Source organism: Stenella coeruleoalba (genome assembly GCF_951394435.1).
Source record: "Stenella coeruleoalba genome assembly, chromosome: 7".
Taxonomy (NCBI): Eukaryota; Metazoa; Chordata; class Mammalia; order Artiodactyla; family Delphinidae; genus Stenella; species Stenella coeruleoalba.
Window position 1 is genome coordinate 107243544 of NC_137153.1, and position 26600 is coordinate 107270143.

A 26600-nucleotide genomic window follows, 5' to 3' on the forward strand; every position below is an offset into this window, starting at 1 on the left:
GTACAGAATGATAAGTATAAGAAATGGGTATATCAAGAGGAGGAGTGGTAGGAAAAACTGGGATCAGATAGGATATGGATTTAAATAGTTTTGAGTAGCTGACTTAACTGATCCAAGTTAGTTTTTAGGATGGCTAATCTAGCAGTAAAGGTGATACTTTTTTTTTTTTTTTTTGGCTCTGTTGGGTCTTCACTGCTGCATGTGGGCTTTCTCTAGTTGCAGTGAGCTGGGGCTACTCTTCATTGTGGTACAAGGGCTTCTCATTGCGGTAGCTTCTCTTGTTGCGGAACACTGGCTCTAGGCCAGTAGTTGCAGCACATGGGCTCAGTAGTTGTGGCTCGTGGGCTCTAGAGCACAGGCTCAGTAGTTGTGGCGCACGGGCTCAGTTACTCCATGGCATGTGGGATCTTCCCGGACCCGGGATCGAACCCATGTCCCCTGCATTGGCAGGCGGATTCTTAACCACTGCGCCACCAGGGAGGCCCAAGATGATACTCTTATTAGTCAAGAAAGTGACAACGACAGACAACAGAAATGGTGTGCAATAAGAAGGAACTAAGTATGAAGGTAAAACCTTTGTAGAATAAATATAACACCTCATGTTTATTTTCATATTTTTGTATCAACCACTACACTAAGTTTACATAATTTGGAGGGAGGACATATACATTTTTACTCAAGAATTCAGGACACACATGTCATGTAGACCCATGCTTACAACTATGGGAAAAAACAGATCCAGCTATCATAGATCAAAGAGCCCAAGAGAGGGATCTCAAGCATCACTGCTCTTAAGAAATCAGAAGTCCATCTCACAGCAATAGTATGTAGCCAGAAATCCAAGAATCAGGAAGAAAAGAGCAAGGATAAGTGGGCTAATGTAAATGAGGATGTAGCAACAGGCAGGATTAGATGCTGCATCAATGTGCCAGAGGGGAGCAGCATCTGGTGTGCTCGCCCTAATCCTACTGCTTCCCATTTTAAATCCATAGTCCACTCCAGAGAGATGATTATTTGGTTTACATTTCTCCTATGGCATACAGATGGCTACTACCATGAAAGGGAATTTTATTTTATGAGAATTACAATTATAAGAAAGGTTGTTCTTATACCAAACAAAAATATCCTAGCTAAATTGTCTGAGTATGTTCTATGTCTGCTATCTGGTTATATATGGAATAAGCTCCTTTTCTTATGTACCAGCCTTTGATTGTTTAAGGTTGTCTTTCAAGTTTCCTCAGTTTGTTTCTACATCAACAGAATATCCAACATCTTCAAATATTCCTCATATTTCAAAATAGTTTACTCCCGTTATCACTTGGGTTGCTTTCCTTTGGATATGCATCAGTTCAGTCAGGTGATTCTAAAACCAGGCTCCCAGAACTGAACCCAATATCCCAAATACAATAGCACCAGTGTGGAAAAGGCTGCAATTATATGTACCCTATTATCCTGACACTATATTTCTATTAATAAGCCCAGGCTAGATACTTGGATGGTGACCAGAATGTGATCTTTATTACCCAAACTAGGGTAGTATTTCCTCAAAGGCAATTGAAAATCTTCAGAGATGTTGGAGACCTTTCCTGAGGCTGCATAATTATATTTTTTAAATGCCTTCAATTTCCTATGACAAGTTTGGAGTGTCTAAAGATGGCAAAGTGAAGGAGATAAATAGATTATTGATCAGACAGGCTTGTAATTCCTTAGTGAATTGGATTTAGTTTCTTCATTGAGATCAGGTCAATGCCATAAATCTCCTAGAAAATCAATGCAACAGAGATTGCTATGTGAGCTAGGCTTGAAGACATTTCTCTGGCTGCTTCAGGGCTGGGAATGATGGAAAATTGTTATATGAGGGAATCAAATATTGGGTATGTGGGTGAAGCATCTGAGTGAAGTCAAGAGACTTGGAAATTCTTGGCTTAGCAAGTGTCATATATGTGACCTTGGGAAAGTCACTTCACTTTGATCATCCTGTATATTACAATGACAAAGTTAGACCATACAAACAATTCTCTATACAGTTTTTCCCCACCTGTGTGGGGAAGAGCAGGACAACTACTAAAATATACAACTCCAAAACTTGGTGACTTGACACAATGAAAGCTTAGTTCTCACTCTAACAAATATTCAAATGTGGGTTCTGCCTCAGGTATTTCATCTTTAAGCAGTTCCTTGGGGACTCAGGCACCTTGGCTTTTCATATCATGCAACTCTGCTGTTACGTAGAGCCCTGGTGTATATTGCTTCCAACCTACATTGACTGGCACAGATACAGAAGGTAAGATAAAAATAGAATGTAAAGAGGTGGATAGGAACAATTGTAAAACCCTTTGAAAATGCATTCTGCCTTCTGCAATGAGCCCCTCTATCTCCATATTCATACAGAACCAAACAGCTTAGAGAGATGATATTGGCATATAAAGAATTTCAATTGGCTTGCCTAAACTCCACCCCAGCCTCCAGCAAAACCTATTCAAAAGCCTGATAAAAGTGGGCCACCACATCATCAAAAAATCTACAAACAATAAATGCTGGAGAGCCTGTGGAGAAAAGGGAACCCTCTTACACTGTTGGTGGGAGTGTAAATTGATATAGCCACTATGGAGAACAGTATGGAGTTTCCTTAAAAAACTAAAACTAGAACTACCATACAACCCAACAATCCAGCTAATGGGCATATACCCTGAGAAAACCATAATTCAAAAACAGTCATGTACCACAATGTTCATTGCAGCACTATTTACAATAGCCAGGACATGGAAGCAACCTAAGTGTCCATCATCAGATGAATGGATAAAGAAGATGTGGCACGTATATACAATGGAATATTACTCAGCCATAAAAAGAAACAAAATTGAGTTGTTTGTAGTGAAGTAGATGGACCTAGAGTCTGTCATACAGAGTGAAGTAAGTCAGAAAGAGAAAAACAAATACCGTATGCTAACACATATATATGGAATCTAAAAAAAAAAAAAAAAGGTTCTGAAGAACCTAGGGGCAGGACAGGAATAAAGATGCAGATGTAGAGAATGGACTTGAGGACATGGGGAGGGGGAAGGGTAAGCTGGGATGAAGTGAGAGTGGCATGGATATATATACACTACCAAATGTAAAATAGACAGCTAGTGGGAAGCAGCCGCATAGCACAGGGAGATCAGCTCGGTGCTTTATGACCACCTAGAGGGGTGAGATAGGGAGGGTGGGAAGGAGACGCAAGAGGGAGGGGATATGGGGACATATGTATATGTATAGCTGATTCACTTTGTTATAAAGCAGAAACTAACACACCTTTGTAAAGCAATTATACTCCAATAAAGATGTTAAAAAAGAAAAAGTGGTCCACCAGAAGGAAAAGTTGAAACTTGGAAAAATGGTAATGAGGGTGTTTGTACAGATGCACCACAGATAATTGCATTTTAAAATTGTCTCTTTGGTAATTCCGTGTTGAGATGCTCCATTTGTTTTACCATATTTATCCACTTTATTTATTTTGCATAGAAGAAAGTGCATGCCTGTTTTAAATACTTTAGCAAAACTTATTCTAACTTGACATAGTCGTAAAAGGCATTGGAAGAGGACATAAGAGTTAGTTGAACTTGAAACTATGAGAAAGTGGGAAGAAAATGGAGAATCAGGGAAGATAAGAATGGAGCCAGACTGAGTAATATCCAATTTGGTGAACATTTAACTTCTCAGGATATCATGAAGTGTAATGTCTACAGTTTACAATATTTACAATGACATGACCCACTCTTAAAAGCATACACCAACATTCCAGTGAATAAATAAACAATACAAGTTTATTTCTTACTCACATTGATCCAATATGAGTATTCTTTGTCATTGGGGCTGTATTGGTTTTCTGTTGCTGCTCTCTCTAATAAATTACCAAAATTTAGTGTCTTAAAGCAACATACGTGTGTTCTCTTACAAATCTTCTGTAGGCTGAAAGTCTAAAATAAGTCCACAGGACTGCATTATTTTTGAGGGCACTGGAGAATAGTCTATTCCCTTGCCTTTGCTAGTTTCTAGAGGCTGTCCACATTCCTTGGCTCATGGACCTGTATGAGTGAGTCCACTCTCACTCTAACCTCTGTTTCTGTTGTCATATCTCCTTCTTATACTCTGACTCTCCTCCCTCCTATAAGGATGCTTATAATTACCCTGAGCTCACTCAGATGATCCAGGAACATCTCTCAATCCCAAAATCCTTAATATAATCACGTCTGTGAAGTCCATATGCCATGGAAGTTAACATATTCACAGACTCCAGGGATTAGGACATGAAGTCTTTGAAGGGAAAGGAAAGAAGTGCTATTATTCTGCCTACCGCTAGAACTATAGCTATGGGAGGATTTTCCAACTTCAGTAGAAGTTTTCCAAGGTAGCCCTGGATATCAACATCCAGCTGGGAAATGGGAAAAAATGGGAAATGATTGCATCTGGGAGGATTTTATGCCACTGGACTGACAAAAAAAAAAAAAAAATACAATATGTGTACTAACTCTTGTTTTATTTTTTTCTTTCTGGGTATATGGAACACTCCAAGTTGCATGCATTGCCCAGAGACTTAGGTGAGAGGAAAAATGATGGTGTTGCCTAAGAAGAGAGCAGAGAGAGGAGAGAGTGGGAATGGGGAATGGAGGAGAAGAAATACAGGCAATGTGAATCATAAGCAGGGGAAAATGTGCTGGGACTTAAGGTTTTATTTTCCTGTATTATCAAGAGTGGCTGAGATTTCCTTACAGTGGCACCAGCAGCCTTTTGCTGCTTGTGGCCTCCCCAAAATAGATCCTGAGTACCCTGGAGTCCATCCGCAGTGAGAATCAGTTAGTGACACATGACAGTTATTCCTTGATATGTGCTCAGTGATTCACAGAGCTCACAGCGGCTGTGCAATGGTGATTATTGGCCTGAAAATGACTTTCTCTCTTCCCTTCAACCCCCATCATCAGCTTGGAAAACTATCTTGGGATACATTTGTATACACCCTTCTTTGGAAGCATTATTGCAGTTGTACCCCTGATGTTCAAAGCCTTGTACCTCCCTAGAGAGGAGCTATGTCTCCTGGAACTGGTTGACCACCTCACAGAGATCCAGGAAACCCCCAGTGTCTGCTGAGACTTTAGCCTCCCAAGACTGTCTTATATATATATGGGCTCTGTCATTTCTATGACTCACTTTGTGTTTTGCCCTCCCAGGAGTGGTTTATTATACTTTTTATCGTTACTTAAACATATTTTTTTCACAATGTGCTTATTTGGACACGGAGGCAGATATATCTGGCACGTCGAGGTCCCTTTCAATGAATGGCAATGTTCATCCTTTCCTTCCCGACCACTTCACCCACTATTTCCAAACCTCTTTGATAATAAGAACCACATGGAAATGCCTGTTCACTAAGTAGGTAACCAGGTGTCTCTACAAAAATTCTGACTCACCAGGTCCAAGTCAAGAATTTATGTTTCTAACTAACAACACCCAGGTTTATTCTAATCTTCAGGCAACTTTTTTACAAACAGTACCTACATATTTTAAGAGGCAGGATGGATTTTTGTGCCAGATATCTATATTTAAACCCAAGCTCTGGAATTTACCAGTTAGAGGACATGGGCCAATTCCTTAAGATTTATGTATCATATTGATAAATATGTAACTTTACCCAAATCCAATTCTCAGGTTATATTTATTCTTCATTGCAGGAGACGTTTGCACAAAAGACAATGGCCATAGCTGTTGACTTTTTACTGAATTTTATTCTACTGGGTACGCCTTGAAATTTTAAAAAGAAGAAAAGATTCACGTTTTCTGAAGTAGTCAGGAGTTTACATGACAGAAAAGAGTAATTGAAAAAATGATCTAGGAGGAGACATAGACTCTGAGTAGGCAAAACATTTTAAGTTAGAGCAGAAAGACATTCCTCAAGCTAAACTTTGAGGGACTCTTAGCTCATCCAGCTGTTGTTGATCTTTAGGTTCTGGCCGTGCTCCCTGGTAGTGGCTATCTGGACTGATGGAAGACAATGGAAGACTGGCTGTTGCTAATTTCATTCAGCATCATTTGAATTCCTTTTACTTACTTTATCCAATCTCTACCCTCCCTAAGAATCACCTTTCAAAATCCTAGTTTGACCATCAGTGAATTTATCTCCCAGCCTACAACCCATTACTGACCACCACTCTCCACTGTGCACCTCAAACTGATCATATGGCATTGGCCCTTTCTGTTGGCATTTTATGCTTTGGGATGATGACTCTACTAGCAAACAGTTACATGTGCCAGGCACTGGTCTGGACATTTTTCATAAATTAACCCATTGAGTCTTCACAACGAATACTATTACAATTCCATTTTACAAACTAGAAAACTGAGGCATAGAGAGTTATGGAGCCAGGGATCCTTATGCTTTATAGCAGTAATCAGAAGAAAATGTAATTAAAGAGAGAATTACTAAAAGCTCCCTGACAGTTATTCCCGAGATATGTACATTTTTTTAAGAAAAATTGGGATTTCAGTCAATTCTTTCTTTTAAATTAATTAATTTATTTATTTATTTATTATTTATTTTGGCTGCACTGGGTCTTAGTTGCGTCATGCGGGATCTGCGTTGCCACACACGTACTTCTTAGTTGCAGCACGCGGACTCAGTTGAGGCATGCTTGTGGGATCTAGTTCCCCGGCCAGGGAACACTGGGCCCCTACATTGGGAGCACAGAGTCTTACCCATTGGACCACCAGGGAAGTCCCAAGATACGTACACTTTAAAAGAAGAATTTATTAATATAAACTAGGGATAAGTAATCATTTTAACCTAGATAACCAGCTAATGATTTCTTAACAGGGTCTTTTGGAGAGGAGGATCTTCCTGTTTACACAATGGCTTGGGGATTTTTGATCCTTTTTGGCAAAGGAGTGTAACCGCATGCCATATAATTCTCAAATTATTCTTATACATGAACCCAGAGCTGCCTTACAGATCATCCAACCTCCTCCTTCGACTCATCTGAGGCAACTGCCCTCTACAGATGAGAAGTGGCTTGCTAGGATCATGTAGCTGAAAGTATATAGGCTCCTGAAACCCAATCCTACCTGACACCCAGGTGATAATGAATCACTACTATTTCTGTTATTTTCCATCCACAAAGCTCGGAGCAAAATAGCATTAGAATTTGCTGAAAGAGCAGAAACTTTCATCCAACATATCCAGTCTTCATTTCCTTAAAGCTTTTCTTCCAAGAAAAAAGAAGTAGTAAGGAAGACACTGCAAAGGCAGGGATTTGAGACATATGTCTAGTTACCAAGAAAATATGGTCAAAGAGTAATCACTGATGAAAAGCTAAAACTCTATTTTCTTTTCTTTCTTTATCCCCCTATACATTTCTTGCCTATAAAGAGAAAAAAAAAAAAAAAAGTTCTAAAAACACAGCAAAGCACTGCTCTCCAAGCTAAGGCATCAGTTTTGGAAAACCATTACATTATTATAAGACTAGATAACAAAATACAACATAAAGGCAAAATTGCCATGAAAATCATACATAAGATCATATATACATGTATATTCACACGCCTTTCTATTTGTTCTATTTGGAGGTAAAAATTGGAAGCAAGAAAAATTGTAGCAGAAAAATTGAATTGAACAGAAGTTCTCGGACTAATCACAGGCCACATCTGAGATTGTATTTCCCATCAAGTCTTGAGACTATTAAACCAAACATGCAATATTTCATTAATTTTCTTAGGCCTCAATTGGGAGAACAATGGAGTTAGAGAGGTATGATTTTAGAGTGCTTAAAAGGACCTCAATAGTATTTAAATTTTAAAGAAAGCTTGTTTGTTTACCTTCCTTATTTCTCAGTCTCAACTGTTCCCATTGCTTCTATTGGGTTTTGTACTAGAGTCTCAGCAACATGGATGTGGCATGGGGCTTATTCAGAATTCTAATACCAGTATCCACCATGATTTCTGACACATATGGTATGATTGATATATGTTATATTGGGTTGATTAATAGTACATTGAATTAATTTGTGTTAGATTAATTGAGAAATGACTGTTAAATCTGTATTCTCTGTTTTAATCATTGCCAACCTTGGTAGAAATTATGATTGCCTCTTATGTCACTCATGTCTCACTTCCAAAAATCAGATCCTTCCAATACAGTTTTTAAATCAATACAATCCCCCCAAATCCTTCCATTGGCTACTACCGCTTAGAGAATAATGTCTAAATGAGTTAGTATGACCTTTAAGGACCTTTGAAGTCTTTGTTTCATCTCCATTTATTGACTTATTTATCATTACTTCTTCCCCTCAATTTTAACTTAATACTATAGCCACATTCTATTACAATTTTCCCCCTCAACATAGTGTATTTTTTCATGCCTGTACATGCTACCTATGCTATATATTTTCTTATATGTGCCATATATTTGCATATATGCCTTGTGTTTGCTATTTCCTCCCTAGAATGTCTTTCTACAACTTTAAAATCCCTGTTCCTTCTTTACTAATTCAAATGCTGTTTCTACTGTTGAATATTTTCCTTCTTCTGCAAAAGGAAAATCAATTTCTCTCATCTGTGGTTCCATAGCACTTCCTACTAACTCACTGTAGTATTTTCATATGTCATTGTTTTTTAAAAAATTATTCAATCTAGCCTGCTGGACTCTGATTCCGTGAGAGAACCATACATTTTAATTATCTTTACCTCCCCCACTCAATATCTCTTACAGGCATTCAAATATACTCCTAATTCCTGAAAGGTATATTTTGAAGCCAATGGAAACTCAGAATCTCCTAGGAGTCACACAAGCAACATAAATAATTATTCAAGTTTAGTAAAGATATTGACAAACAGAAGAGTTCATGCCTTATCTAAAGGGGCAAATATACTCTTATCGAGGTGATTGTTACCATATGGAAATGTGGGCTGGTATTGCTACATCTTCAAGAAAACCCAACAACTGAAGTTTTATTTGAAACATCTAAACTTTTAGAGCAAGATGTAGGCCACAGTGGTCTGGATTCAACTAGTGGACAGCCAATTTGCAATCCATGCTCTAGCTTATACAAAATTGATTTTTGCCTGCCATGTTATCCACGTAGTCAAGGAATGGGGCTTTTGAAATATGCTTCCGATACCTTAATCATTGGAATCCTCTCCTATAGCTATCTATATTTTATTTTGCAGCAATACATGTGCTGGTGCCTATTTGCATGAAAATTTTGTTTTCAATATCCTCCTTTTTTATTTTCCCCTCACTCCCTCTCATGTTATTTCTCACTTTCCCATTCTCCATCAGCTTATCCTTATCACATCCCCCAAGCCCCTGAAACTTGCCTTTATTTGTTCGTCTCGTCTGTAAAACAAGAATAATAAAATAATTTTATAAGGCTGTCAGAAAATATAAACAGAAGAGATATACAAGACACCCCCAGAGTGTGATGGTTTATATTATTATCTCAGTAAGTATTAAGTTCTTTCTCTTTTACCTCCATCATTTTTCTTTTCTCTCTCCCATTCCAAATGAACATTATCTGCCCAGGACCTTAATCTATCAAGAATCTGATAGGGGTAGAACAAAGTTGAATCATTCAATTATCAATAAACAGATTTAGAATATAAATTGCTCATCCTTTTTCAATTGTGCATTTAAACCTTACCTTCAGAGTCCAGCAGGATAGATTGAATAATTTTTTAGAAAAGAATGAAACATGAAAATGCTACAGTAATAGTGGAAAGTACTATGGAACCACAGAGAAGAGAACAACTATTTTTTTCTTTTGCAGAATAAGGAAAATATTCAACAGTAGAAGTAGTATTTAAACTAATAAAGAAGCAACAAGGATTTAAAAGTTGTAGATTTGAAAGGCAGTCCTGGGAGGTAAAGAATACCCATACCTTGACTCACTAATTATGTAATGTAAGGCGGATTCTGACATAGAACCGATCATTAGCATCAAGGCAAAGGATAAATGAACATCGGAATTTACCTCACAGTTCATTTCTTCACCAATATCCATCCCTTTCCTCATTCCACTGGACATACAAATGTGGATGGATTATTTTATCCATTCATATGTTAATGAATTATTCTCTCTCTCTCATCCTTTTTCTATTTCTCTGCATTTGGAGGCCACATTATTACCTGAATTAAGCTTTTCTTATCAGTAGTGCTTTTTTAAAAAATGTCTTGGGTGATTTTAATTAAATCAGTCATAGTCTCTGAATTAAGTGAGATTGAATAGCAAAAATGATGTGGTCAATCTTTATCTAAAATATCAAAAAATAATACCTGTATGCTTATAAGTGTCAGTTCCCATATATTATATATGTGTGTGTGTGTATATATATATATACACATATATATATGTATATATATATGGTTGGCAGTCCTCTGTAGGGTAAGCATTAAAATTTCAGTAATAATAGGCAGTTTTATAAATTGTATGAAGCCTTTATTTAGGAATATTCTGTGTATCAGCCCTAAAACCCCAGCCACATTTTAGAAAATCTGTGCTTCCCAGCCACATTTTAGAAAATCTTAGTCACTTGGCCTCACAACATATAGCACTAACCACATTCCTGTCCATGTATAGAGATTTCAATGTCTATCAAACACTTCCACCACATTGTGTAATCTAACAGTTCTTAATTCTTTTTCAAAAATATGTACCTGACAGATGATACTCGCATGCAGGACTCACTTCCATAAGTATATCCAGGCTTATGTATAATCTCTATGGCCTAACTAAATAATACTTTATTAATACAAGAAATCTCATCTGAAGGCAGATGAATGGGAGTAGAACAATCAGAGAGATCATTTTGCATCTGGTCTGATGTATATTTTCAGATAGAGAGGTAAGCAGCCTATTCACATCCATTGGTAATTTAACAATTATTCATGTGTCTTGCAGATATAGTTAAGCTCCCTATAGGCCAAATGTGTGATACATTTTTGACTTATTTTGTGAGCAAACAAATACAATCACCACCACCTCTTTGACACCCACATTTACAGGAAGTTTACTCCCTTATAGGAAATAAGGACAAGTGAAAAGAACATAATAGCACAGTGTTTTGTTCACAGACTGTGATGATAAAGGTTCAGAATATTATATGAGCACCAAGCAGGTTTTTGTTTTTTTTTTTTTTTTTTTTTTACTGTAATGAGGATTTAGACAAAGTGGAGAAGACTGTCTGGAAAAGATAACATCTATTTTGAAACCTTAGGAAAGGATGGGAATTAGATAGGCAAAGCTGGAGGTGCGGTGAAAACTGAAAGTGGGGTATTCCAGAGACAGGGAAAACCATGTGCAAATGCCAAAACTTAAAAAATTATGTTTCAAATGGATTGAAGGTAATTTTGCATGACCAGCTCAGAGTAATATGAGCTGGACCACAGCTCAAAAATTTCACACACTATCAGAACTAGTTGCCTAATTTGATCTTCTGACCTCAGGAATGCCATTTAATCAACACTTATTGGAAACTAATCATTGGAAGGTGTTGGGCTTGGTTTTCAGATGCAAAATATTGTCTTTCAAAGTGTCTGTATGTATTAGAAAGAGACAAACTAGTGAAAAAAAACTAGCTATAATTCTTACGTCTTATACAAAAGACAATAAAAGAAAAATGTATTGAGAATAGATGAGGAGAAACAGAAAAGGTCACAGAAGGAATAAGAGATAGAGTAAAAAACAGAAAAAATGAATCAAAGTGATAGAGACAAGGAAAGGAAGGAAAGGAGGGAGAGAGAATATTATTTTTAAAAAGAGATCTGGAGTGATGTCATCAAGATGGCAACATAGGTTTTTCCTGAATTTGATCCCCTTCACAAGAAGGGCAACTAGCAATTATCCATAGACAAGACACCACTGTGAAAATCTCAGAATTGGAGGGTAAATCTGGAGCACCTCCTGGACCACAGAGACTTAGAAGGACCACATTAGAAGGGTAAGAGGAACAGCTACACTGACAGCATTGTCCCTTCCCCAGCTGGAAGAGCACCACATTGAGAGGGCCCCTCTGGGCTTATGGTTTCTCCAGTGGGAAAAAAGAGAGACTAAGGTGGACATCCAGCTCCCCCAGCATTGTGGGACACTTCTCAGGAGACCCACCGTCTCACCTCACAGGGATCACTAGGGGAATCTGTAGGACATGACCACTGGGGATCAGATAGAGGCAGAGCAGAGGGCCAGGTCTTACAGCAACCAGTGCTCAGATCTTGGCAGACGGCATTCCTGCTTATAGCAGCAACCAAGCAGAGATCCTTGTCAGCAGCTCTGCCCACCTGCAGGGCTGACCTGGAAGTTCTGTCTAACCAGGGAGCTCAGTTGGCAGCTTTGCCATCTTGGGTCCTTAGCCAACAAGATATACAAGCCATGGAACCTGTTCTATGGCCCTGCCTGGGCAAAGAAGCTAATTCACAGCCCTGTCCGATTGCTTAGTACAGCATTCAGTCCTGCCTGGCCAGAGAACGTGGACACCCACGGAGCCCATCCCACAGCAGTCAGCAGCCCTGCCCAAGTGTTAAGTACAGCCACTGGCCCTGCACAAACAGGGAGCCTGAACAGTGACCCTGGGCAGCCTCAGAAACCAGCCTAGCTGCGGAGTCCAGCCTACCCCTGACCTCAGAGCCTGAGCAGTGGCCTTGACCAAATAGGGATACTGCCTGCCCATGGAGGCCAACAGCTGACCTGTGCAGTACCTCAAGTTGAGCTGACTTTTGGAGGTCTTTCCCTGCTGAAGCAAACCTGTATAATCTTGAAGAAGTGACTGCTTACTCAAATGTACAGATTACCATTGCAAGGAATCAAAGATCATGAAGAATCAGGCAAAGATGACACCAGTGATGCTAAAGAAATGGAGATCTATGAACTGTCTGACAAAGAATTCAGAATAATTCTATTAAAGGAGTTCAGTGAACTACAAGAACACACAGTCAACTAAACAAAATTGGGAAAACAACATATATCTATCTATATCCATTGTATGTATATAAGATACATACAATGGGTTATTATTCAGCCCTAAAAAGAAGGGGATCCTTCCCTGTATAACAACATGAGCGCATCTTGAGGTCATTATGCCAAGTGAAATAAGTCAGACAGAGAAAGACAAATACTGTCTGATCTCACTTAATTGTGGAATCTAAAAAAACCAAACTCACAAAAATAGAGATCAGGTTGGTGGTTTCCCAGTGCATGTGTGTAAGGGGGAGGTGGTAAATGGGTGAAAGTTGTCCAAGGTCCAAAGGTATAAACTCACAGGTATAAGATGAATACGTCTGGGGATGTTATATACAATCTAGTAGCCATAGTAACAATACTATATTGTATATTTGAAAGTTACTAAGAGACTAGATGTTGAAAGTTCTCACCACTCACAAACCAAAAACTGTAACTATTTGAGGTGATGGATATATTAACCAACCTTATTGTGGTCATCATTTCCCAATATATACATATATCAGCTCATCAGGCTGTACACCTTAATTAAACCTATACGTTATAGGTCAGTTATATCTCAGTAAAGCTAGAAAATATTATATAAATAAATCAAAAAGAGAGCCAACCACCTCTAGTTGAAAAAAAATTATTCTCATGTTAAAACTTCAGTGGTTGAGGCTGCAGTTTGATAAAACTTTTGTGACTACAATTTGACAATAATACAAGACAGGTAATTACATTTCCACCATCAAGAGATAACACAAGGATGAAAAGCAGCATACAGCAAACAATCAAAGAATAAAAAGGGAGATGATCTGATTATCCTGGTGCAAATCTATTGCTATGAAAACTGTGAAGAGAAATGTAGAAACTCAGACCCATAGACATAAACTCACTAACACTTATGTCAGTTTCAAGACTTAACATTCGTGTGTTGAATGGGTGTTCATATACAATGAGATGTGCCCATATGTTTGCTGTGTTAACGTGGGGAAATGTTCCAGGAAAAACACACACACACATACACACACACACAAGAGATGTGCCTTCCTTTTTGAAACAGCTTTGTCAAGGTAAAAAAAAAATTCTATAATGCCTGATATTTAGTTTATATGTTGTGTTTCTTAGTCACTTAAGACATGATACTCAAATATGGCAAATAATTTCACAACATTAACTGCTTTACTCATTCATTCATTCATTTTAGGTGGAGCAATTGGTCAGGCAAATAAGAGAGGAGAGATCATTCCAAGAGGAAAAACATGACAAGGTTTAGAGAAAGGATCATTCACAGTAAGTTTTAAACAAGGTACAAAGACCACACTGCCATGATCTTGGTGTCACTCTAAAAATCAAATTACTTTTTCTCCCCATCCTCTCTTTTTCTCTTATTTGATTGGAAGGGAGAAAGTTTTTCACAAATTCTCAAGATGATTCTCCAGATATACATGTATTCCAACTCCCAACACACAGAAAACGTCTTCAGAATCACAAATACTTTGTGGTAGGGGAGGCTGTCATGGTAGCAGTTTGGTGGTTAGAGCTCTGTCCTGTTCCCTGAAAGTGCTGTTATACAATATATCAGTATAAAGATATCTAGGTATCCATCTATCTACACATATTATATGTGTATATATATATATATATATATATATATATATATGTGTGTATATATATATATATATGAATTAGTATATATACATCTATATTTCCTATTGTATAGACTGCTTTGTGGTCTTAAATAAGCCTCCTACTGTGGCTAGGTTTTAGTTTCCAAGGTTTTCAAAATGCATTTTATAACATGTACTGGTGTGGGAGTATAACTTTGGGGCTGTATGTCATAAACCCATGGCATTTAAAGGAATACTTCTTTCCTCATTCTGGAGAAGAAGCCAACCTAAAAAACAACCTTTTTTTTTTTTTTTTTTTCTAACGTTCTTCACTGCCATGATGTCTTCCTTTCCTCTTCTCTTCCAGAACATGCTTCCAATCTTGTATAGTTCTTCTCCCTGAGGACTGCTCTCAGAATAAGTAAATACATCTATAATTCAAAGAGACAGACTAGCTATCAGACTTTTGGGGAATTATGATAGAAAGGCATACTCAGGACAGGAAGCATTTGAATTTTAAAACCACCTCTTTCCCCCCTTCCTTCCGTGCTCTCCACTCTCTGGGCAAGGGCCACAAAGGGATTCAGCTCCAGACTTGAGTTTGTCTCTATCCTGACAACTTGACAGTTTAATAATTTAAACTGTTTTCATTCTTCCAAATCACATGAACCCATATTATTATCATTTTCCTTATTCCCTTTCCTCTTCCTTTAAACTGTTACCTACTATAAGTCCTTGATGTCATGTCAATGTCCAATGATAATGGGAGTCTTTTTTTCAATCCTTGGGCATTGTCACTCTTCAGAATAATAAGGAATGAACAGAGCCAGGTGCTTTTCTTATGTAATGTATCAATATTAACTACAGGGAATTCTAGTCACTTTCTTGGGAGGCAAGGTCGTATTCTAATACTTGGAGTCCGGGAACATCCTCTGAAACCTTGGAGAAATGACTAAACTTGTTCACACTTGCCTAGTCTCAAGTGATTAAAGACTGATAGTCTCAGGAAGTAGTCTATGAAAGCCCTCACAGAAGAGATTATCTCATATAATATACAGAAAACTAAAGAACAGGGGGAAATGCATTCTTAAGTGTGCTGCAAAGGCTTAAATCATGTGAGTAAAAATCTTATTTTACTCAAATTACTTAAGTAAAATTTAAGGGTCTACTTTTTTTAGGCTGATGGTCTACAAAGACATTTCTGGGATAATTGCCAACCTCTATTTCACTCTGACAGGTACAGACCCAACTCAATTGTCAGTGGATAACCTCCTTTGCTTGCATTTTTAAACAAGTAAAGGAAAGTGAGGCTTTAGGGTAACTCTCTGGGTTCAATGAGCTTGTGAATCAGGCCAAGCCGGGAATGTGGTCTGGAGCAGGGCTGGACTCGATTTATTCAGAAAAGTGAAAAGCGGTGACATATGTATCATCACGAGCTGAAACTAGCACGTAAGCATGAACAGCTTATAAGGCAGAATGGGTAGTAAAGGAAAGGATCTCTCCCTACACCACTGAATTCCTCCTGTTTATAAGTACTATCTTTCCCACTTTCCAAGTCAAAAAAATCCTGTTGACTTTCCCTCTCCCTCATTTGTTCTTATCCAATCAACCACTAAATTCCGTTCAATCATCTTTAACCTGTATGCCCTATATCTCACCTCTCTTCCAGTCCCACTACCATATCTGCAATGAAGATCATTAACTCATGCCCCCCCCTTTATTATTAAGAAGGTCTCCTTTGGGGGTTTTCCACTATCAGTTTCCTATAACCTTCACAGGAAAGTTAGCATAGGAAAATTTATTTAAGAAATCAATGGGTACAGTATAAGATAAAGTTGCTTAAATGTTTCTTATGATCTCAGCTATTATCCGATGCAGATTTATATATCTTTCACTGAAGACTTCCTGATTGCATGCCTAAAGTAGCCAGTGATCTAGATGGTCCATAGCCTTTCCCCTGGGTACAGACCAGCAAGGGGGGATAAAGTAGTCCTTGCCTGGTTCTGGAAAGAGTTATGGATTTGTTCATGGCATATGCATTGACATTTCAGCTCTATCACAAGTTTAATTCCTTAGCATTTCACATATCCATGTATAAAGTGAGGATATTAATGCTTATGTTTCAAGATTACATGGGATAAGGACTTGGCACATTGTCCTGTATTGAATGTTCCATAAATATGGCGTGGGGGGAAGAATATATGGTGTACAAATCTGATTGAAAACTCATGAGAGGAAAGCAGAAAGACACCTATTCTGCTGATGCCTTTTCTTTAGACTTCTAGCCATACTGCATCAATGTGTAAATGTGTAAATCAACCTTAATTCTTGTATAACTGCAAACTCCATCCATCCTCCTAGTTAGCCTTCTGATTCCCTCATTTCACTTCCTTCTCCTCTTATTACTGGGAAATATACTGATGTTTCCTTCTTCATTACTTCTTCCAATTTCCCTCTAGCCAATTACAGTCATAGCTCCCAAACCCTCCCATCATTTTCTCAATGATCTTTGTAAAATCATAGATCTGGGACAGGGCTTCAGACATTTTTTTTTTTATTGACTCCATTTTACAGTTGCCGAAACTGAAACCTGAAAAGACAAAGTAGTTTTCCCAAAAACACATTGCTATTTAGAAGCAGGAGTAGACCTAAAACTTAGGTGTCCTCAATGCACTCAGCAAATGTTCTTTTCTTTACATGAGGCTGCCTCTGAGTACTTTGGATTATTCGTTACATTATTGTTCCATCTTTTATCTATTCTTAATCCCTCTGTAAATTCCATTTGCTTTTGTTCACTCACAATATATAATATATATTAATCTTTTCGTACCTTGGACCTCATATGGTTATGACCTACCTTTGCTATAGGACCACAAGAGTCCTTAAAAATATAGGCTCATGTCTGAAGTTACTGGGCTTGTTACTACAGTGTACTCTGTCAAAGATATTAGTCTGATACTGACATAAATACAAAAAAAAAAAGAAATTGGTGTATCTTTTCTCAACTTCAAAAATAACTTCAGGGCTTCCCTGATGGCACAGTGGTTGAGAGTCTGCCTGCCAATGCAGGGGACACGGGTTCGTGCCCCGGTCTGGGAAGATCCCACATGCCGCAGAGTGGCTAGGCCCGTGAGCCATGGCCACTGAGCCTGCGCGTCTGGAGCCTGTGCTCCGCAACGGGAGAGGCCACAACAGTGAGAGGCCTGCGTACCGCAAAAAAAAAAAAAAAAAAAAAAACAACTTCAGTGCAACCTGTGTTACTGGGACACTCCCTGCAGGTTTGGAGACCACAAGATTGATGACATGAAATAAAGAAGAGGGTCTCTTTGGACCCTTCGATTTCTCAGTTGCTAGCATTATTTGGACAAACATTTTGTCATTATTGCTTAACAGAGGAATTGGAGCTTGTTTTTTTTATATCAAAATTATTACCTTCCCTGAATAATAAAAATCAATAAAGTCTCTTCTTGTGTGAAGCCTCCAGACAACCTTCTCCCAACGAATAATTAAACATTTGAATCAATTCCAGTACTAGCCTATCATTCACAGCTGTATGAAACTTTGCCACCTGACCATCTTTGCCTGGAATTCTGTTATTATTTAAAAGAGAAATAGCTTCTAATATGAGTTCTTGTGAAATTGAAACTATCAACTCTATTTCATCTAAAGAACAGATCGAGGCAAGACTAATATTGCCCAAGGAAAAGAAACTGGTTCAGGCAAATCAAGACCTGACTTGAACTAGTGCAGAAACCTCAAGCTGAACTAAGATTGAACTCATTTTTTTAAGCTCAAACACTAGGAGGCCTTTCTGGAAAACAATGACAGGGAAATCTGTTTAAACTGAGATTCTATAAAAGGAGGGAAAAAAAGTCATAAGATGAGTGCATATGTTGTGGCAATGCTAAAAAATACCAGTGAATACACAGACTTGGAATGGTATCTGGGGAAATTTTGAAGCAGATAAAATCAATGTTCAAAAACAGTTTCTCATTTTAGCCACTAACAACTCATCTTGTTTACAAGTCTTTCTATCTGAAAACCTAAATCACTTAAATATTCATGTACATAATTTAATTTGGAAGACCAACTCTTTCCCATCTCAAAACCTCCCCATTACTCTTACAGACTGAAAATCTAGACCGTGTTACATATGCAACCTTGTCTTCAATCTGTTCTGTTCTTTTCCAAAAAATTGGTAATTGGTTTTCATTTGAGCCAAGCTGTCACCTCCCCATCACTTACCCTCAGAATATTTGCATAGGTGTCCACCTCCACCTGGAAGAATTTCCCACCCCTAAAAACTTCCTAGTTGGGAGGACTTTCAAGATGGCTGAGGAGTAAGACGTGGAGATCACCATCCTCCCCACAAATGCATCAAAAGTACATCTACATGTGGAACAACTCCTACAGAACACCTACTGAACACTGGCAGAGCACCTCAGACATCCCAAAAGGCAAGAAACTACTCACGTAACTGTGTAGGGCAAAAGAAAAAAGGAAAACTGGAGACAAAAGGATAGAGACAGGACCTGCACCAGTGGGAGGGAGCTGTGAAGGAGGAAAAGTTTCCAGACACTAGGAAGCCCCTTCGCGGGAGGAGATGGGGGATGGGCAGGGGGGAAGCTTCAGAGCCACGGAGGAGAGCACAGCAACAGGAGTGCAGAGGGCAAAGCGGAGAGATTCTCGCACAGAGGATTGGTGCCGACCAGCACTCACCAGCCCGAGAGGCTTGTCTGCTCACCCGCCGGGATGGGCGGGGACTGGGAGCTGAGGCTCGGGCTTTGGACGTCAGACCCCAGGGAGAGGATGGGGGTTGGCTGCGTGAACACAGCATGAAGGGGGCTAGTGCACCACAGCTAGCCGGGAGGGAGTCCAGGAAAAAATCTGGAACTGCCTAACAGTAAAGAGACCATTGTTTCTGGGTGCACGAGAAGAGCGGATTCCTAAACAACAAATAACACACAAGGGAATCCTCATGAGGTTAACAGGTGATCTTTCAGCAGAAAGTCTGCAAGCCAGAAGGGAGTGGCAGGACATATTTAAAGTGATGAAAGAGAAAAACTTACAACCAGTATTACTCTACCCAGCAAGGATCTCATTCAGATTCAACAGAGAAATTAAAACCTTTACAACAAGCAAAAGCTAAGAGAATACAGTACCACCAAACCAGCTTTACAACAAATGCTAAAGGAACTTCTCTAGGAAGGAAACACAAGAGAAGGAAAAGACCTACAATAACAAACCCAAAACAATTAGGAAAATGGTAATAGGAACATACATATCAATAATTACATTAAATGAAAATGGATAAAATGCTCAAACCAAAAGACATAGACTGGCTAAATGGATACAAAAACAAGAGCTGTATATATGCTGTCTACAACAGATGCACTTCAGACCTAGGGACACATACACACTGAAAGTTAGGGGATCGAAAAAGATACTCCATGCAAAAGGAAATCAAAAGAAAGCTGGAGTAACAATTCTCATATCAGACGAAATAGACTTTAAAATAAAAAAATATTACAAGGGACAAAGAAGGACACAACATAATGATCAAGGGATCAAGCCAAGAAGAACATATAATAATTGTAAATATTTACAACATAGGAGCACCTCAATACATAAGGCCAGTGATAACAGCCATAGAAGGGGAAATTGACAGTAACACAATCATACTAGGAGACTTTAACACCCCACTTTGACCAATCAACAGATCATCCAAAATGAAAATAAATAAGGAAAAACAAGCTTTAAATGACACATTAAACAAGATGGACTTAATTGATATTTATAGGACATTCCATCCAAAAACAACAGAATACACTTTCTTCTCAAGTGCTCATGGAACTTGCTCCAGGATAGATCATATCTTGGGTCACAAATCTAGCCTTGGTAAATTTAAGAAAATTGAAATCATATCAAGTATCTTTTCTGACCACAACGCTATGAGACTACAAATCAATTACAGGAAAAAATCTGTAAAAAAATACAAACACATGGAGGCTACACAATACACTACTTAAAAACCAAGAGATCACTGAAGAAATCAAATAAGAAATCAAAAAATACCTAGAAACAAATAACAATGAAAACACGACAACCCAAAATCTATGGGATGCAGCAAAAGCAGTTCTTAGAGGGAAGTTTATAGCAATACAATCCTACTTCAGGAAACAAGAAACATCTCAAATAAACAACCTAATCTTACACCTAAAGCAACTAGAGAAAGAAGAACAGAAAAACCCCAAAGTTAGCAGAAGGAGAGAAATCATAAAGATCAGATCACAAATAAATGAATAAGAAATGAAAGAAACAATAGCAAAGATCAATAAAACTAAAAGCTGGTTCTTTGAGAAGATAAACAAAATTGATAAACCATTAGCCAGACTCATCAAGAAAAAAAGGGAGAAGACTCAAATCAACAGAATTAGAAATGAAAAAGTAGAAATAACAACTGACACTGCAGAAATACAAAGGATCATGAGAGATTACTACAAGCAACTATAAACCAATAAAATGGACATCTTGGAAGAAACAGACGAACCTTAGAAAAGCACAACCTTCCGAGACTGAACCAGGAAGCAATAGAAAATATAAATAGACCAATCACAAGCACTGAAATTGAACCTGATAAAAATTTTGAAACAAACAAAAGCCCTGGACCAGATGGCTTCACAGGCAAATTCTAAGAAACATTTCAAGAAGAACTAGCACCTATCCTTTTCAAACTCGTGCAAAATATAGCAGAGGGAGGAACACTCCCAAACTCATTCTACAGGGCCACCATCACCCTGATACCAAAACCAGACAAAGATGTCACAAAAAAGAGCTACAGGCCAATATCACTGATGAACATAGATGCAAAAATCTTCAACAAAATAGTAGCAAACAGAATCCAACAGCACATTAAAAGGATCATGCACCATGATCAAGCGGGGGTTTATCCCTGAAATGTAAGGATTCTTCAATACACGCAAATCAATCAATGTGTTAAACCATATTAACAAATTGAAGGAGAGAAACCATATGATCATATCAATAGATGCAGAAAAAGCTTTTGACAAAATTCAACACCCATTTATGATAAAAACCCTCCAGAAAGTAGGTGTAGAGAGAACTTACCTCAACATAATAAAGGCCATAGGACAAACCCACAGCCAACATCGTTGTCAATGGTGAAAAACTGAAACCATTTCCACTAAGATCAGGAACAAGACAAGCTTGCCCACTCTCACCGCTATTATTCAACATAGTTTTGGAAGTTTTAGCCACAGCAATCAGAGAAGAAAAAGAAATGAAAGGAATTCAAATCAGAAAAGAAGTAAAACCGTCACTGTTTGCAGATGACTGATACTATACATAGAGAATCCTAAAAATTCTACCAGAAAACTACTAGAGCTAATCAATGAATTTGGTAAAGTAGCAGGATACAAAATTAGTGCACAGAAATCTCTTGCATTCCTATACATGAATGATGAAAAATCTGAAAGAGAAATTAAGGAAACACTCCCATTTACCATTGCAACAAAAAGAATAAAATACCCAGGAATAAACCTACCTAAAGAGACCATAGAACTGTATGCAGAGAACTATAGGACACTGATGAAAGAAATTAAAGATGATACAAACAGATGGAGAGATTACCATGTTCTTGGATTAGAAGCATCAACATTGTGAAAATGACTATATTACCCAAAGCAATCTACACATTCAATGCCATCCCTATCAAACTATCAATGGCATTTTTCACAGAACTAGAACAAAAAATTTCACAATTTGTATGGAAACACAAAAGACTCCAAATAGCCAAAGCAATCTTGAGAAAGAAAAACAGAGCTGGAGGAATCAGGCTCCGTGACTTCAGATTGTACTACAAAGCTACAGTAATCAAGACAGTATGGTACTGGCGCAAAAGCGATATATAGATCAATGGAACAGGATAGAAAGCCCAGAGGAAAAAACACGCACGTATGGTCACGTTATCTTTGATAAATGAGGCAAGAATATACAATGGAAAAAAGACAGCCTCTTCAATAAGTGGTGCTGGGAAAATTGGACAGATACAAGTAAAAGTATGAAATTAGAACACTCCTGAAAACCATACACAAAAATAAACTCAAAATGGAATAAAGACCTAAATATAACGCCAGACACTATAATACTCTTAGAGGAAAACATAGGCAGAACACTCTATGACATAAATCACAGCAAGATCCTTTTTGACCCACCTCCTAGAGAAATGGAAATAAAAACAAAAATAAACAAATGGGACCTAATGAAACTTAAAAGCTTTTACACAGCAAATGAAACCATAAACAAGATGAAAAGACGACCCTCTGAAAGGGAGAAAATATTTGCAAACAAAGCAACTGACAATGATCAATCTCCGAAATGTAGAAGCAGCTCATTCAGCTCAATATCAGAAAAACAAACAACCCAATCCAAAAATGGGCAGAAGTCCTAAACAGACATTTCTCCATAGAAGATATACAGATTGCCAACAAACACATGAAAGGATGCTCAGCATCACTAATCATTAGAGAAATGCAAATGAAAACTACAGTGAGGTATCACCTCACACTAATCAGAATGGCCATCATCAAAAAGTCTACAAATAGTAAATGCTGGAGAGGGTGTAGATAAAAAGGAACCCTCTTGCACTGTTGATGGCAATGTAAATTGATACAGCCACCACAGGGAACAGTATGGAGGTTCCTTGAAAAAGTAAAAATAGAACTACCATACGACCCAGCAATCCCACTACTGGGCATATACCCTTAGAAATCCATAATTCAAAAAGAATCTTGTACCACAGTGTTCATTGCAGCAGTATTTACAATAGCCAGGGCATGGAAGCAACCTAAGTGTCCATCAACAAATGAATGGATAAAGAGGACATGGCACATATATACAATGGAAAATTACTCAGCCATAAAAAGAAATGAAATTGAGTTATTGTAGTGAGGTGGATGGACCTAGAGTCTGTCATACAGAGTGAAATAAGTCAGAATGAGAAAAATGAATACTGTATGCTAACACATATATATGGAATCTAACAAAAATAAGAAAAAGATTCTGAAGAACCAAGGGGCAGGACAGGAATAAAGACGCATACATAGAGAATGGACTTGAGGACACAGGGAGGGGAATGGTAAGCTGGGACGAAGTGAGAGAGTGGCATGGACATATATACACTACCAAATGTAAAATAGGTAGCTAGTGGGAAGCAGCTGCATAGCACAGGGAGGTCAGCTCGGTGCTTTGTGACCATCTAGAGGGGTGGGATAGGGAGGGTGGGAGGGAGATGCAAGAGGGAGGTGATATGGGGATATATGTATATGTATAACTGATTCACTTTGTTATAAAGCAGAAACTTAGCACACCATTGCAAAGCAACTATAGTCCAATAAAGATGTTAAGAAAAAAACCTTCCTAGTTAATGTTCTTTATCTTTCATGTCTTAGCTTCATTGTGGCTTTTTCATGACCCATTTCACTCCTAGAGTAGTTCTATATTCTCATGGCAACCCGTAATTTTCACTAAGTCACTTACCACAGTTTTAAATTAGTAATGTTTTCTGTAATTATTTTATTAATATCTGCCTTTCTCTGGGCTGTAAACTTCATGAAGACAATGCTGTGTCTGTTATGGTCAATGTTATCACATAAAGACTATTAGATATTTTAAAATGTGTTGAATGAAAGAGTGAATGAACTTCTTTTTCTTTGCATTAAAAAGAGAAGCTTAAGAAGAAGAGAATGTGATAATTTGTTAAAGATGGGATTTTAGGAATTAAAATAGTATATAAATATGAGCTAACTAAAATCACCTCAAATTCTCCCAAATCATGCCACCCATGGCCAATAATCTGGTCCAGGTACCTAGGAATGCATAATTTTCGTACTTTATTTAGAAGGTATTTATTCTACGGTCCAAAGAGAGATATTTTTATATTCCTTTTCAGGAGAGGAGGTGGAAGTTGTGCACAACTATTAGAAAGGGAGTAAGGAGAAGTATGGGGGAGAGAAGAAAGTATGATTATATAATAACTATCAAGTTATTTAGAATGCCCATCCAATAGAAATTTATAGTTGAAATAAACTTTGGAAGTAATCTGTTGCACCCAACTACTTCCCATAGATCCACCTAATTACAAGTTAAGGCTGTTAGTATGGTGTAGTGAAAGAACCCTGGACCCATTCATTCAAAAGAGACTCACTGAGCACTTGCTTCAAGCCAAGCAGTGTACCTGACTCTGTAGTCACGGCAAGAAAAATGATAATCTGAACTATATACTAGGAGAACTATTTCCTATTTCAGATGAGTCGGTTTATTTCTCAAAGATTCAGATTCTTCATCTGTAAAAAAATGTACGTAAATTATCTTAGATAATTCCTAAGATTACTTCTGCCTCTAGCACACTCTGTAACTTTAGGATTTATTATTCATTCATTCATTCAACAAACATTTATTGAGCTCCCACTATGGATGTTACAATAACAGTTTTAAGCACAGGGTATAAAACAGTACAAAAAGCAAAGTCTTTGTCCTCATAGAATTTGCATTTTATTGGGAGGCCCATAATAAAAAGAATAGACTAGAGTATATAATGTATTAGAAGGTAAAAAATACCATAGAAAAAAATAAAGTAGGGAATAAGAATGGAGAGTTCAGGGAGTAATGAATACAACTTAAAATATGGTGGCCAAGGTAGGCACCAAAGAGGAGGTGAGATTTAAGCAAATATATCAAGGTAGTATGTGTGACATATCCAGAAGAATATTCCAGGCAAAGGGAACAAGTTCAGTGTATCAGGATGTACATGTTTCTTGATGTTTAATGAACATCAAGGAGCTCATTGTGGCTGGTAAGGAAAATGAGTTGAGATCAGAGAGGTTTGAATCTTAGGTCACCTGGAGTCTTGTAGGCCATTACACTCTTAATGACATGAAGACTTAATTGTTGGAAGGATTTGAGCAAAGGGGTGGCATTATCTGAATTGCATTTGAATAAAACTAATCTGGATTCCGTGTTTAGCATTGAGGGGAGAAGGGTGGTAAGGGTAGAAAGAGAAAAAGTAGTTACGAGGCTATTGTAATAGTCCAGGTGAGAGATAAGAGTGGCTTGAATCATAAGAGTAGCAGTGGAGGTAGTGAGGAGTGATTAAATTCTGGATATTACCTCAAATGTAAGAGCAACAGAATTAGCTACCAAATTGGAAATGAGGTTTGAAAGGAAGAGAAGACTCAAAATGACTCCAGGATTTCTGGTCTGAGAGGGTAGGGATAGAGTTACCATTAACTGAGACAAGAAAGCCTCTAAGTGGAATAGTTTTGGAGGTAGAAAAGCAGTAGATCAAGAGTTCAGTTTTGGATTTTCATGTTTGTGATGACTGTTATCAAGTTAAGGAAACGTTCAGTAGACATTATTAGACATAAATCTAATTTTCAGAATTAAATGGATGACTTTGAGAGTTATGAAGTATACATGGTATTCAAAGTCATGTGGAAGTGAATAGATACAAAGAAGATGTTTAATACTAAGCCTGGAAATACACTGAACGTAAGTAGTCAGTGCGATGAAGCGGAGCTAGCCAAGGAGACTAAGAAGGACTAAGGAGTCCGTGAGCATGGAAGAAACCAGAAGAGTATGATGTTCGGGAAGAGAAGTGAAGAGCGTGTATCAAAAAGGGAGGAGCGATCCCCTGTGTCAAATTATGCTGATAGATCAAACAGGTTTGCTCCAGTCTCATTCATTAGATTTCCCAAAGTGGAGGTCATGGTGACACTGAAGGACCAATATAAGAGGAGTGGTATGGATGAAAGCTATATTATTCTTGAAGGACTTGTGTCCTGAGAATGGATTCTCAAAGACTTCAGACTTGCATTCAGGCATTGTTCAATGTTGATCAAATACTTGAAGTATGTTAATGAATAATATTCAGTGGATCAAAGATTATAGTCTCAGCTCAGTGATGAAAAATTCACATTAGGAACCATAACTGACTGGTTCTTCCAGGAGTGAA

At 37.9% G+C, this 26600-nt stretch overlaps 1 long non-coding RNA gene across 8 annotated transcripts in view; it reads left to right on the top strand.

Annotated features, from left to right (window-relative positions):
* Nucleotides 1-26600, top strand: part of LOC307189277 — a 925047-nt gene that overhangs the window by 468361 nt on the left and 430086 nt on the right. For 2 of the 8 annotated variants that reach the window (XR_013829133.1, XR_013829135.1), the window contains one exon: nucleotides 14167-14252. The exons of the other annotated variants lie outside the window; for them this stretch is intronic. This is a non-coding gene — a long non-coding RNA (uncharacterized lncRNA). The remainder of the gene's footprint in view (nucleotides 1-14166; nucleotides 14253-26600) is intronic. 8 annotated transcript variants of the gene reach the window in all.